The sequence below is a fragment of the Herpailurus yagouaroundi genome, unplaced genomic scaffold, assembly GCF_014898765.1.
Source record: "Herpailurus yagouaroundi ecotype Mexico unplaced genomic scaffold, PumYag 159, whole genome shotgun sequence".
NCBI classification, from domain to species: Eukaryota; Metazoa; Chordata; class Mammalia; order Carnivora; family Felidae; genus Herpailurus; species Herpailurus yagouaroundi.
In genome coordinates, this window is record NW_024412400.1 from 50,993,505 (window position 1) to 51,008,379 (window position 14,875).

Below are 14,875 nucleotides of genomic sequence, written 5' to 3' on the forward strand. Positions count from 1 at the left end.
AGGAGTAAAATGAACAGAGATAGACTTTTGGGCATTGGAGGCCACTCCAATGACTTTGGCTTTTAAGGAAAGCCATTGGGGTTTTGCATTAAATTTTGACATGATATGACTTACATTTCAAAGCATTGTTTTGCTTGGTATATTGGTATCAGGTTTAAAAGAGCAAGAGCAGAAGTAAGGGAATGGTTGGGCGGCCATGGCAGTAATCCAGGGGAGAAAGATGACTTGGCCCAGTATGGCAACAATGATAATGGAGAAGAGTTTGGATTCTTGATATATTTTGAAGACCAGCTCAACAGGATTTCCAGATGGATTGGATGTAAGTTATGAAGAAAAGAGAGGAGAAAGCATGGGATCACCATGGCTAGAAGCCATCACTTCTAGAAAGTGAGCCTAGAGAAGGGAAGAGGGCCAAGTTCTGAGGCTGGAGGCATATCAACCTTTCAGCAAGAGTTTGGAAACATTGACCTTATATTTCATTAAAATAATTCTTTCATATAAAGGCTGATATTTAATTCCTTTAGCATTCACTTGTAAGATTTTTTATTTTAGAGAGAGACAGAGTGCACGAGCAGGGGAGAGGGGCAGAGGGAGAGAGAAAATCTCAAGCAGGCTCCACACTCAGCTTGGAGCCTGTCGCAGGACTTGATCCTATGACCCTGGGATCATGACCTGAGCTGAAATCAAGAATCAGATGCTCAATTGACTGGGCTACTCATGTGCCCCAGCATTTACTTGTAATTTATCATTTTGATTGTTAAATTAAATGAAACTAAAATGAAATTAATTTTCCCTCTCTCATTCTGAAATTCAACTGAAATGCATTATACGAGGTCAAAGAAAAAGGCATCAGAATTAGAATCCACAGGTGGGTGTTCTACTCCCAGTTCTACAGGTAATGCAACTGTGAACAAGTCATTTAAACCTCCAGTTGTTGATTTCCACATCAGTAAGACTAGAGCATTGAAACAAATGTTCCATCCCCTTCCATATTTGTATTATTTTTTTGTGTGATGAGTCTGTACTTGGCAACATTTCTTGTTTTCTTTGTTTTATTCTTGATATGGTATAAGGAAAATAATTTTGAGTAGAGGCAACTTAAAGAGTGCTTTATTTCTCTCCCTCACACTCCTCTTGGTCTGCAAGGGAAGGATATAGCCTGAACCAAAACTGAGTTGGAACATGATCCCCTCTCTTTTTGCACAATTACTTGGGGAATATACTACACAGTTCCTGTTGAGAAAGGGGGGTTTCACTGGCCTGGTCTGGGGATATCCTGCAGGTCTTTCATCAGATGTTCTCCCATAAGGAAAATACAGAGCTGGAGTCAGAAACAGCTGCTCCTACATGTGTTGGATCATGAAGCCCCTTGAGAATCTGATACAACAGCTGCTCTATTGGGTCAACAGGAAAAATACCATTGCCACCAAATATTAGAAATGGAACCCTTGTCCTTTAACAAATAAAGAGGCCGAAGATAGAAATAAAGAGATTTTCCCTAGGCCTTGCTCTTAGTAGTAAGTAGTGACTGCAGGACTAGAATCTAGGTGTTGAGTCTCAGCCAATGTTCTTCACATTATATGATGTTGCCTTTTATATTTTCCTGCAAAGCTAGTTTTCTTAAATGTGTGTGTGTTTTTTTTTTTTTTTGGTGGGGGGAATGCATCACGTTTTGTTTTTAATTCACATTCCACAATATTCAGCCTTTTAGAGTGGTATATCCAGAGTTGTGCAATCACAGCCACTATCTAATTTTAGAACACTTTATCACCCCGAAAGGAAACACTGTACCTATTAGCAGTCATTCCCATTCCTCCCACCCCCAGCCCTAGACAGCCACTAATCTACTTTCTATCTCTGTGGATTTGTCTACTCTGGGCATTTTCATATACATGGAATTATACAGTAGGTTGTTTTTTGGTGACTGGCCTCTTTCACTTAGAATATTGTTTTTCAGATTTATCCATGTTGTAGCATGTATCACTACTTCTTTCCTTTTCATTGCCAAATCATGTCCCATCGTATAGAATATTTGGCTACCTGTTCATCAGTGGATGAACATTTGAGTTTTTCCCACTTCTCGACTACTATGAATAATAATGCTATGAAACTTGTGTACAAGTTTTGTGTGGATATATGTTTTCATTTCTCTTGCTATAAACTAGGAGAATTGCTGTATCATGTGATAAACCATGCAATGTTTAGAGCGATGTCTACAGGTTCCAATTTCTCCACATTCTAGCCAATAATTCTTATCTTTTTAAAATTATAGCCATCCTAGTAAGTGTGAAGTGGTAACATATGTGGTCAGTGGCCTCCACATTGGACAGAGTAGAACTAAATAGTAAGTAACTAAAATGGAATTCAAAGGCAGATCATAAATTCTACCATCAATTTTTTTTTTCCCAAGCCAAAACTTACTGAGCTTTTACTATGTGGTAGTTACTATACTAAGCATTGTCTTAGATTATCTCATTTAACTCTCATGATACTTCCATCAACAAGTACTGTTACTGGCCAATTTTATAAATGAGACTGGCTTAGAGAAGTTAAGTTCCTAGTGGCTGGTAAGTGGTAAGTCCAGGATTTAAGTCTAGGTCTATGTGTATCCTGAACTGAAGTCTTTAACTGCTACACTGTACCGCTAAATATTTTATTCAGTAGACTTACTTTTCCAAAGTGAGTCTAATCAATCACTACTTTCCAAGTTTTACCCTCACCACATATTGTTTCTAGCTCTCAGGATATTTGTATACTTGTTCTCAAATTTAGGTACCAGAATCACCTACTTTAATATGCTTCATTAGCTTTGTAGGTGTGTCTGACATATTCCAAACCTGGAGAACCACTGAGTCTGTTAGAATTAAGTTCAGCTGCAATTAACAGAAATGGTGCCATAAACGAGAGAAATGTATTCTTCTTACCCACTAAGGAGCCCAGAGATAGTTGGTCACTCTAGGGTTGATATCTAGCTCTGTGGTGTTGGGAACCAGGCTCCTTCTAACTTGTTCCTTGCTTTGTGTGGCTTCATTTTCCCCAAATCATCTCATTGTCCAATTGGCTGTTGGAGCTTCATCTATTACATCTGCATTCCAGCAGGCAAGGAGGTGGAAGGGGGAAAAAATACACATTTTCCCTTTAAAGGTTGTCCAGGAATATGCATGCACCATTTCCTCTTAATTCCACTGGCAAGAATTAGGACATGAGGCTTCACCCTGCTGCAAGAGAGGCTGGGAAAAGTAGTCTTTATTCTGAGCGGCTATGTAGTCAGCACAATATTGGAGGTCTCTCTTGCTGGAGGAATTAGGAGGGGTGAATACTTGGGACAATTAATCTCTGTCACACCCAGGAAAGAGGAAAAATTTACCTAATTCCTATCTCTACTTTTGACATGAGACCTAAGAATAATTCTTTCTATGAGAGATTTTAGATCCCATAATGAAGGTGATTATGGCAGTGGCTATCAAATGTTGCAGCACATGGGAATCACCTGGGGATCTTAAAAACTACTGATGCCTGGCTTCCACACCCAATCATTCTGATTTAATTGATACGGAATGGAGCCTGGGCATCAGGTATTTAAAACCTCCCATGGCGATTCTAATGTGCAGCAATGTTTGGGAACAACCCTCCCTAAGTTTGGGGGATCTTCAACCTAAGATCCATTGAGTGCGGATTTTCTCCATTGATGGCCTTTCTCTGAATTAAAATCCCAGCAGTTGGACTGGTGTATGTTCCTGGTATTAAGGTTAAGTATGATCAGCGTAAATCTATTGTCAGCCCTGCAAAAGACAATTCAGAGGGCAAGTCCTTCTGACAATAGCCAGTGACATTTTCATGTACAGAGAAGAACATGTTTTAATTGTATCTATATTTAAACACATGCATTATTTCTGTGTGGCATGAAAATAGGTATCCTGGTTGTGTGTGCGTGGCAGGGCTCAGACATGATGGTGAATCATCCTTGAGCACAACATTTACATTTCAAACACAAGAACCTATTCAGTTCGAATTCGGAGGGCCCTCTCTATTTGGCTGTATGCTTGTCATCTAAAAGCTCAAAATAGCCTTTTAGAGATCCAAACTGTGTGAGCTATAATCTCAAACTATTACTAGCTGTCAGATATTTTATCCATTTGAGCAGATAAGTGGGCAAAGGTTATGTTTTCCTTAAATTGTTAATGCGAGGCCTGTCTTTTGAGATGTGAAATGAGAAGAGGAATAAAATAGAAAATTTTCAAAGGAGAAATCTAGCCAGGTCATTTCATCCACCTCTTCACCTTCAGAAAGAATGACATTAAAACATTGTAAATAGATGAGAATCTATACTATTTTTATAGCTCTTAAATGACAGGATTGCACAACCCTGTTCTCACTGCACTACATTTCATTGTAACAATTTGCAGCTAGGAAATTCTTCTTTGCATAAAACCCTTTGCATCAAGCTCTGGCCAAGTTAATCCCATTTCCTCCTTGCTAGTTTTCCAATTCAGATGGACAATAGCATTCTTTGGAAATTTTTTCACACACTTGGAAACTATAATTAAATAGGTGTCCAGGTTTCTCTTTTCTAGTCTAAATAACTGCCTCTTCCAGTTTTCAGGTGTGATCAATTTCATGGCAATCTTAACAGTGGGGTTCTCCAAACTGTCTACATTTAAAATCACCTGAGGAGTTTGGGCATCTACTGATACCTGTGTCCCACCCCCACATATGTGATTCAATTGTCTGGAGTAGGTCCTGAACTTTGGAATTTTTAGACGATTCCCAAATAATTCAAAATTGCAGAGCCACTATCTGAACTTACCCTACTACCCTCCTTCTTTCCTCCTTGCTTATAGAACATCCATAACAGTCCCAGATAAAGGATCATGATTGGCCTAAAACAGTGGTTCCCAGATCTGACTACATTAGAATCACTTGTACAGTTTTGACAATAGGAATGCCTGGACTCCACTAACAAATTAAATCAGAATATCCAGGGGTGGGACTCAGGGAAAAGTGTCTCTAAAAATTGCTCTTCTTATCTTAAATTCCACATATATTTGTCTTTCTCTAATTTGCTTAGCATAATACACTCTAGTTCCATCCATATTGTTGCAAATGGCAAGATTTCATTCTTCTTGATTGCCAAGTAATACTCCATTATATATCTATATACCATGCCTTCTTTATCCATTCATCTGTTGATGGACATTTGGGCTCTTTCCATAATTTGGCTGTTGTCAATAGTGCTCCTATAAACATTGGGGTGCATGTGCCCCTTCAAAATATCACTCCTATATCCTTTAGATAAATACCTAGTACTGCAATTGCTGGGTCAGAGGGTAATTCTATTTTTTAACTGGTTGCACCAGTTTGCATTCCCACCAGCAGTGCAAAAGGGTTCCTCTTTCTCTGCGTCCTTGCCAACATCTGTGGTTGCCTGGGTTGTTAATGTTAGCCACTCTGACATGTGCGAGGTGTTATCTCATTTTGGTTTGGATTTGTATTTCCCTGATGATGAGTGATATTGAGCATTATTTTCATGTGTCTGTTAGCCATCTGGATGTCTTTTTTGGAAAAGTGTCTATTCATGTCTTCTTCCCATTTCTTCATTAGGTTGCTTTTTGGGTGTTGAGTTGGTAAGTTCTTTACAGATTTTAGATACTAACCGTTTATCTGATATGCCATTTGCAAATATCTCCTCCCATTCCATTGGTTGCCTTTTAGTTTTGCTGATTGTTTCCTTCACCGTGCAGATACTTTTTATCTTGATGAGGTCCCAATAGTTCGTTTTTCCTTTTGTTTTCCTTGCTTATGGAGATGTGTTGAGTAAGAGGTTGCTGCAGCCGAGGTCAAAGAGGTTTTTGCCTGCTTTCTCCCCTAGGATTTTGACGGCTTCCTGTCTTACGTTTAAGTCTTTCATCCATTTTGAGTTTATTTTTTCTTTCTGCATGTCGCTGTCCAGTTTTCCCAACACCATTTGATGAAGAGACTGCAGATGAACATAAGGGAAGCAAAAATGATATAGAAACAGGGAGGGGGACAAACCACAAGAGACTCTTAAATACAGAGAACAAGTTGAGGGTTGCTGGAGGGGTGTGGGCTGGGGGGGGGGTGGGCTAACTGGGCAAGGGGCATTAAGGGGGACACTTGGGATGAGCACTGGGTGTTATATGTAGGGGATGAACCACTGGATTCTCCTGAAGTCGTTATTACACTATATGTTAATTAACTTGGATGTAAATTAAATAAATTTAAGAAAATAAAAAAGTGCTTTTTAAATTTATATTTAATTAATATTTTTAATCCACCACTAGGGTTGGAAGCCATTGGTGGGAAGACTGTTCTAAAGTGTTTTCCTAAAATCAGCAGCATCAGCGTCAGTTGGGAATTTGAAGTAATATAAATCCTAACCCAGGCCCACTGAATCAGAATCTTCGTGGAGGTGGAGCTACCAGCAATCTGTTTTAACAAGCCTTCCAGGTGATTCCAATGCCTACTAAAGTTTGAGAAGCACTAGTCTAAGCCTATTTTGATGAGTTTGTATCCTGATTTCCCAGCCTCCCTTTCAGCCGCAGGTGGCCATGTGACCCAGTTCCGGCCAATGAGACCTAATAGAGATCTAGGAAGAGGTGGTTTCTGAGAATGCTTTTACTTTCTTGACACAAGGGAACAGACGAGACTGGCAGTGTGCCTCTGCTTCTACCTCCCTTGCATCTTGAAGGTAGGTGATCCCTGGAACTACAGCTGTCATTTGGGGGGCATGAGGCAAACAGACCCAACTAAAGCCCAAGAGAATCACAGAGATGCTGACTCTGATGTTCGCACATCCACATGTTAGTTATTGCTGACCAATGCCAGCAGTAACCTACCTCCAGACTCCAGTTATGGGAAAAATAAACCCCTACTTGTTTAAGCCATTGCTAGTAAGGTTTTGCGTTGATTGTAGCACAACACAATCTTAACTGATAGAGAATCAGATCTTTAAATGCTTTGTCATGGAGAAAACTCAAAATTGAATAGAATATTTATACTTAAAGCTGATCATGCTATATTTAAGGGAGTGTCACCTTCCAATTGTGGTACTCTGAGTACTACATCTGTGGATCCCAGTGTGGCTGTATACCAAGATTAACATGAAGGAGCTTCTTTAAAATGATTCGTGAACCTCACCCTAGGTGTACTGAGTTGGAATCTCCCAGATTTGGACTGGGAGACTCTGTAACTTAACAAGGTGACTATTTTTGCCTCCAGCTGGCCTGAGTCTACAGCATGGCTAAGGCTAGGGTAAGGTAAGTGAAGAGCCTAAGGTGCAAAATTGAAAGAGGTATTCAATCTTAGGGTTGTGTAAGTGTAGGGCTGGCAGTTGCATGACCCTGAAAGTAAATGCCTCCTTACATTGTGTGCCCTAGGTACCTCATCTAGCCTCACCCTAGCCTCCACTCTGATTCAGGTAAAATTTAACTGGTGGTACCTCTCATCACAGAGGAAACTCAAGTCAAATGATCCTTTATACAAAACAATCCATTAGATCAACTGAAATGTTTAATTTTTCAGTGACTGGCTCCAAGCATCATACAGCCAAACACATTTACCTAAAAATGATGCCACATACAGTTTCATTTCAATTGGGGGTATGCATCTTGGTATCAGATGACATCAATATCCCCCTGAGTGAAAAAATAACTACAGCACTGATTGTCTCAGTCCCTGTTCACCCACATGAAAACAGGAATGTGATCCTGTGAGAAAAGAATTTAATTAGGTGAGTCAATGGGTGTCAGATAGCATGGTGGTGGCAGAATCCAGGACTAAGATCCTCCTGTAACTACTAAGTACTCAAGTATCTGTTACTCGAATTAAAAGTGGAAACTAGTAGGTGTTTGTAAAAATGTGTCGAGCTTGGCTATTCCTGTTTCCCAAAAGCATTTTAGGACACACAGATGCAGCAGTCTCCCAGAAATAGAAGTGTGGGTAACTTAACCCAAAGTTGTGGTTCCTGTGTCCAGCCTGTGTTGGATGGTGCGTCAGCAGAATGAATGGTGAAGAATCTCAGTGGGCTGACGTTCTGGAGCTTCCTGAGCATGCCTTGTTAGGGCTGGGAGGGAAGTAAGGGTGCTGGTTGGGCAGGCTAAGGGAAGCCTGCACGTTGAGGCAGGGAGAAAGACTTGGACTAAAGCTTTAGATTTACCTGCTTCACTCCACATTTCAGGTCTCTAGCTTTTGCTTTTATAGGTGCAGGACTGATGGAAGTAGCTGGTGGCTAGTAGCAGGAGGGCAGCCTCCACCAAGTGAACTATAAAAGGGCCCTCTTGTCACACCCTCCCTCTTGCCGCAGAGGCATTATTAGAGCACTTCTCATTTTAGTGTGGCTGGTGGGCACTCCAGCATCGATGAGGCAAATATTTAACAAGAAGTTGCTAAAAATAATGACTCCTCTTTCCTGCCTGATGTGTACTAGGCACTCTGACTCCTCACTCTGTGATTGGCTCAGATTTATGGCAGTAGGACTCTGTGTCCTGTACCTTACTGTGGGGAGGGGATTGGCTGTGGTCCTGTGAACCAAGAACTGAGTAACTGTTGTCTTAAGGCTGCTTCCCTACTTCCTTTTCTGACCGTACTTATGCAGGTAAGGTGGCACTCAGCAGCAACTGGCAAACCAGGACTGGATCAAATCAATACCTGAATGTGTCAGCGGGTTTGGAGGGAGTCCAAAATGTGTTTGTCAGCCAGGATGATTGAGAACACACACCTGGTACCAGAGTGCAACACAGACCAGCCAGTGCACTTGGACAGATACGTGCTGCTTGCTGGAATCTGTGCTCCTGATACAGGGAGGTCCTAGGTGGCTCCGCGTGCAGATTCACACTCCTTCCAACACAAAGTCTGGGTGTTTTTGTGAGATGCATTCTGAGGCATGAAGGGAAGAAATTACATATCTGGGATTTGCTTTAAAAATATTTAGGGACATCTGGGTGGCTCAATCAGTTAAGTGTTTGATTCTTGATTTCAGCTCAGGTCATGATCTCATGGTTGCGAGATCAAGTCCTGAGAAGGGCTCAGTGTGGAGCCTGCTTGGGATTCTCTCTCTCCCTCTCTCTCTGCCCCTCCCCTGTTTGTATTCATTCATTTCCCCACACCCCCCCCCAAAATAAATAAATAAACTTAAAAATATTTAACTATAAGAACTTCAAAGAAAAAAGGGATTCAAAGGGCTACGTGAAAGGTGGCAAAACTGTGATTGTTGAATCACAATATTGGGTAAATGGCAGTTTATTATGCTATTCTTTCTAATTTTTCTAACTATAATTTTGTGTATTTGAACATTTTCATAGTTAATTCTGTTTGAAAGGTTAAATTGATCATTATAAACCTTATAAACCTTGCAATAAGTTTATGTATGCCTTTGCACACTACCCACTTGTTTGAAGTGACATCAAGAAATGGGGAGCTAGGGGCGCCTGGGTGGCGCAGTCGGTTAAGCGTCCGACTTCAGCCAGGTCACGATCTTGCGGTCCGTGAGTTCGAGCCCCGCGTCAGGCTCTGGGCTGATGGCTCGGAGCCTGGAGCCTGTTTCCCATTCTGTGTCTCCCTCTCTCTCTGCCCCTCCCCGTTCATCCTGTCTCTCTCTGTCCCAAAAAATAAATGAAAAAAAAAAAAAAAACGCTGAAAAAAAAAAAAAGAAATGGGGAGCTAGAGCTGTGTGGAATCTGATTGGGAACATCCTTTCTACCCAGTTCCATCAACCCCTTGCCTGGGCTCAGGACGTTTATTGTACAGTGAAAAGATGGCAGGACTGGGGCTCCAGAAATCTGGGTGCAAGTTTGGTCTGTTCATTACAAGGAGACTTTAGAGAAGTTGCTTGCTCTCCAGCTTCTTTTTTTTCTCTATAAAGTGGGGATGATCCTATAATAACACCAGCCTCAAGTTACTGGAAGATCATATGAAATAAGGTACCTTGTGTGTTAGAGAAGTGTTATTGACACCAGCAGCACGACCTTGGACCAGGTGGCCAAGTGCTCTGACGTCAGAGTCCTCAGTTATAGGATGAGAGGGAGAGCACATCAGCATTCCCAAGGCTGTGGGAGAACAACCCAGGAAACTTATGCAGCTGATTCTGCACTGCAGCCCAGTTGGGGGACAGCTGAACTAAATAATGGTAGTGGTTCTCTCATGCTCTAACAGTGAAATGGCTGTCGGAGGATTAGGAGTCTATTGTGCCAAGTTGTTTTGACAGTCAGGTGCGAGTCACAGTTTTAGGGTTATTTCATGGTGATAACTAGTTAAAGAGAACCATAATAAATGAGGGGTAGGAAGTCTGAACTGCTCTGGTGAACCAAGGCCTTTATCGAGGGGTAGGCCCGCAGATTAAGAGAGTAGAGGGGGTCAGCTGTTCCGCTCACGCAGCTGTTATGTAAAATGACTGGTAAGGGTGCTCTCCTAAGCTACCTGGGAGAGCTTATAGCAGGAGAACAACTGCCCAGGTGAGGGCAGCGCCTATAATTTCTGCAGTCTAGGGGAACTTTGGGGTGATTGGTCCAGACAGCAGGGCCACATGTGGGAGGGTGACCTTGTAGTCCTGGCTGTAGGCCTGTGCCTCCTTCACGGCTAGGCCCAGGCGATTGGCTGCCCACTGTGCCTGTGCCCATCTCATTGGCTGCCTCTCTGCTTTTCTTTGCAGCACATTCCGACATTTGTACATATTTGCTTCCAATTCACTTTTCCCACATTCAGACTTCTTTCAAAATTCTTGTTTGTCTCCTGTGAAGAGTAATCCAATTCAGGATTTGTTGACTGCCTGTTAGGTTCAAGACCTTGTGCTACTGACCTCAGACGGTACAAAAGGAAAAGGGAGGTTTTTCCCTAAAGCCCCAGTATATCGTGCAGAGGGAATGGAGAGTAAGACAAGCACACAGGTAACACCAACACACAAAGAATCTGGCAAATGCCACAAGAATAGTGAGTTGTGAAACTATTTTAAGGAAAATAGGCCACATTTCCTTTTTAAGGCCACGTTTCACATCACAAAGAGTTGATGGAGAAAGTGCATTAGAGACGGGTCTTGAATGGTAAGTTTTCTAGAGGTAGAGAAGGATGGGATAAATACTTAGGGAGGAGCAGTAGTAAAGGCAGGAAAAGGTGGTGCATGTTTGGAGAATGGCAAGCAGTGCCATTTTGTCCCGGCCCTGGGATGAGTAGAAGACCAAGAGGACACAGACGCAGGTTTGGGCCATTCGGAGGAAACACTTACTTCAATTTGCTCGGCAATAAGGGCCCCTGAAGGTTTCTGAGAAAAGGCCACAGATGAGGACTTCGAGAATGCTAACTTAGTTCCAGTGTGTAGACTGGAGAGCCAGATGGACCAGGCTACCTAGTGTGGAGATAATGAGTGGTGGCCCTCAGGACAGGCCACAGGGACCACCACACGTTGGTACACAGAGTCCAGGAAACCATGGAGTCAGGCTAAGCAGGAGGTGTCTTAAGGTATTCTTCTGCTACTTTTGTTTTTTACTGTTTATTTATTTATTTGGTGGGGGCGGCGGGGGGAGGGACAGTGAGAGAGAAAGAGAGAGAATCCCAAGCATACTCTGTACTAACGCAGAGCCTGATGTGGGGCTGGATCTCACAAACATGAGATCATGACCTAAGCCAAAACCAAGAGCTTAACTGAACCACCCAAGCTCCCCTCGAGGTGTTTTTCTTTTTTTTTTTTTTTTTTTTTTTAAATTTTTTTTTTCAACGTTTTATTTATTTTTGGGACAGAGAGAGACAGAGCATGAACGGGGGAGAGGCAGAGAGAGAGGGAGACACAGAATCGGAAACAGGCGCCCCGAGGTGTTATTCTTAAGACTCTAGATAGTATGAGGTAAAAAGCTCTCTGTTTTACATATATCCTTGAGGTCTGGAGAGGTCACCATTTTCCTGTCATACACTGGAAACACAAAATCAAGTTTTCTTCCCAAGTGGGTCTTCTTTCAACATTGACAAACTCACCCTCCTCTAAAATCAACAGCTATTCCACAGGGATCTGTAAGAAAAAAACAACAACAACAACAACAAAAACAAAAGTGGTTGAGCTGAAGGCCAGGGTAGCCTGCCTTCTTCTGCCTCAAAGCTTCTAAACCGCCCCTGAGTGTGGACGATTATATTCTTCCATGTTACAGTTTTGTTGCTCCTGCCCCTCTGCTCTCAGTTCTGTTCTTCCCTGCTTCTTACACCGTCTGGGAGGTCTCCCTCTTGAATGGCTCCATCCTCCAACATCCATCTTGCTGCTGCTCCCTACATTCCTCCTGCTCCAAACCACCATCTCTCACTGCTACCACATAAGAATCTCCTCACTGTCTGCTTGTGCCCTTGTACCTTTCGTGGCCCCACCCTTTAAGCCATAGCCAGACCTCTAGAGTGATCCTGTTCAGAGTGAAGTAACACCATGTAACTGTCTTGTTTCAACCCTCCAAAGAGCACGCCCCCACAGGCTAACATCCAAAATCCTTAGCTTGGCCTATGTGGTTCTTCATGACCTCGCCCCTGGCTCCCCCTTCCCCTTGTTCTGTAGCTACTCTGGCCTCCTTTTTGTTCTCATACCTACCAAGCATGTGCCAGACTGTCTTGGCCCTTGCTTTCCCCTCTGCCTAGAATGTTCTTCTTCACTCCCTCATTTTAGGGTTATGTTAATGCCACCTCCTCAAAGAGGCCTATTTGGACCACCTTGTCACTATCTGTCCACTTACCCTGCTTTGTTTCTCTTGGTAACATTGACCACGATCAGTCTTTGTGTAATGTCTGTCTTCTCCAGCAGGATGTAAGTTCCATCAGCATAGGGTCTCTGTTTGGCCCACCTCCGTTTGTTCAGGGCCTGGATAAAAGCTAGGTTCTCAATAAATACTTGTTGAATGAATGAATGTGGAGATCCTCTTTCTAGAAAATACTACTTTGGCTCTGCTTCTGTTTCTTGGTCCTCATTTGCTGTGGTCTTTGAAGGTTGTGACAACACTATGGCCTTGCCCCTTGCCCCTTAACCAGCATGGAGCTAAATGTTTCTCTTCCTCCATATCAGACCATTTGTGATACTTTCATGGACATCCTAAATTTAAATTCGCCCTAAGATTTACTCTTTACTCTCCTTCTCTCCCTCCCTCTTCCTTTTCTCTATCTTCATCTCTCATCTTTGTGCAAGATGATACCCTAGTATTACTTTCAGCCTACACCTCTCTAAACGTCAGTCCTTCCAGTGCCCACTGGGCATCCTTATGGAACCTCATATTTCATATACTCAAAAATTTCTTCTTCCTCCTCACCACTATCTTCTTTGGCTCCCAAGTTAGGAGTCTTAGAATCATTTTTTTTTTTTTATTCCTCCTTAAGACCCCCTTTCCTAGTAGCTACCAGTATCACTGGATCTTTCTTCTAAATGGCTTTTACATCTCTCCAGCTATTTCCATTCCCACAACCACCACCTTGGTATTACCTTTGCCTGCCTGGCCAGAACCAGCTCTGATGGTTCCCTTCCTGCTTGTAGGCCCTTATTTAAGGGCCTTGTGTCTCTGCTTCAAAAAGTCCCTCTAGGCTCCGGCCCAGTTAGCTTCACCTCACTGATGACCATGCATTTCCAGTCCAGGTTTGGCTTTCTACTTGTCCTTGCACTGCCCAAGGCTCCCAATCCTGTTCTTTTTTAAATTTTTTTTTTCAACGTTTATTTATTTTTGGGACAGAGAGAGACAGAGCATGAACGGGGGAGGGGCAGAGAGAGAGGGAGACACAGAATCGGAAACAGGCTCCAGGCTCTGAGCCATCAGCCCAGAGCCGGACGCGGGGCTCGAACTCACGGACCGCGAGATCGTGACCTGGCTGAAGTCGGACGCTTAACCGACTGCGCCACCCAGGCACCCCACCCAATCCTGTTCTTAACTGCATGTCTGGAGGCCGTGTAGGCCAGACCCACTCATTTCACAGCCTAGGCCCAGCTTCCATTTCCTGAGACAATGAAATTTAAGGTTACCCCTTCATCAGCCCCCTGCCTCCATTCTCCCTTCCTCATCCTTAGTTTCAAATAAAAGTCAGAATCATTTTTGAAAGAGTTGCTTTAAGCCTTGGCTACCCTACTAAAAAATTAATGGCTCTCTATTTCCTATAGAATGAAGACCAAATTCCTTAGCCTGAAAGTCAAGCTTGATTGTGGTCTACCTTTTTAGCCACAGAATTCCTAAAACAGACCTAAGATGCAAATGCGTAGAGGGGCTGGGAAGGCAATGGAAGTGAATAATATATGGGTCCTGTATAACATGATAAGGAGTGGTAGAGACTGTGGCAAAGTGGAGAGCACATGTCCGGTTTAAAAAAATTTTTTTAATGTCCGTTATTGTTGAGAGCGAGAGAGACAGAGTGCGAGCAGCGGAGGGGCAGAGAGACAGGGAGTCACAGAATCCAAAGCAGGATCTGGGCTCTGAGCTGTCAGCACAGAGACTGACACGGGGCTCAAACTCACCAGTGCAAGATCATGACCTGAGCCAAAGTCAGACGCTTAATCAACTGAGCCGCCCAGGGCCCCAGAGCATGTGTCCTGTTTAAAGAATAGAGTCAGATTCTGCCACGAAGGAATTTGAGCATAATTTGATTATTTAACAGAAGCTTGGAATCTGGGGTTTTAGGCAAAATTTCTGGAGTTTCTAAATGTTGGCCCAAAATATATATAAATATAAATATGGCATAGTGAAAATCGTATCTGCAGGCTGGATTCAGTCACAGAGCCACCAGTTTGGAATTCAGCCTCTGTGTCACCTAAACCAGCCCAAGGCTCTTGACCTATACTTATTAAACAGTAATAATAGCAATAAGCAAATGTTAGAACAGTGTTAAAGATCTAGTTCCAAACCAGGACCTTGTCTTTGGT

The 14,875-nt window shown here is 42.7% G+C and overlaps 1 long non-coding RNA gene across 1 annotated transcript; it reads right to left on the reverse strand.

Moving 5' to 3' along the window:
• Nucleotides 1-11,847: 11,847 nt before the first annotated feature.
• LOC121033344 (uncharacterized) lies at nucleotides 11,848-13,649 on the reverse strand. Its single transcript, XR_005791846.1, has 2 exons — nucleotides 12,717-13,649; nucleotides 11,848-12,013 (listed from the first exon to the last, which is right to left on the reverse strand). It is a non-coding gene; the product is annotated as an uncharacterized LOC121033344 (long non-coding RNA).
• Nucleotides 13,650-14,875: the final 1,226 nt, after the last annotated feature.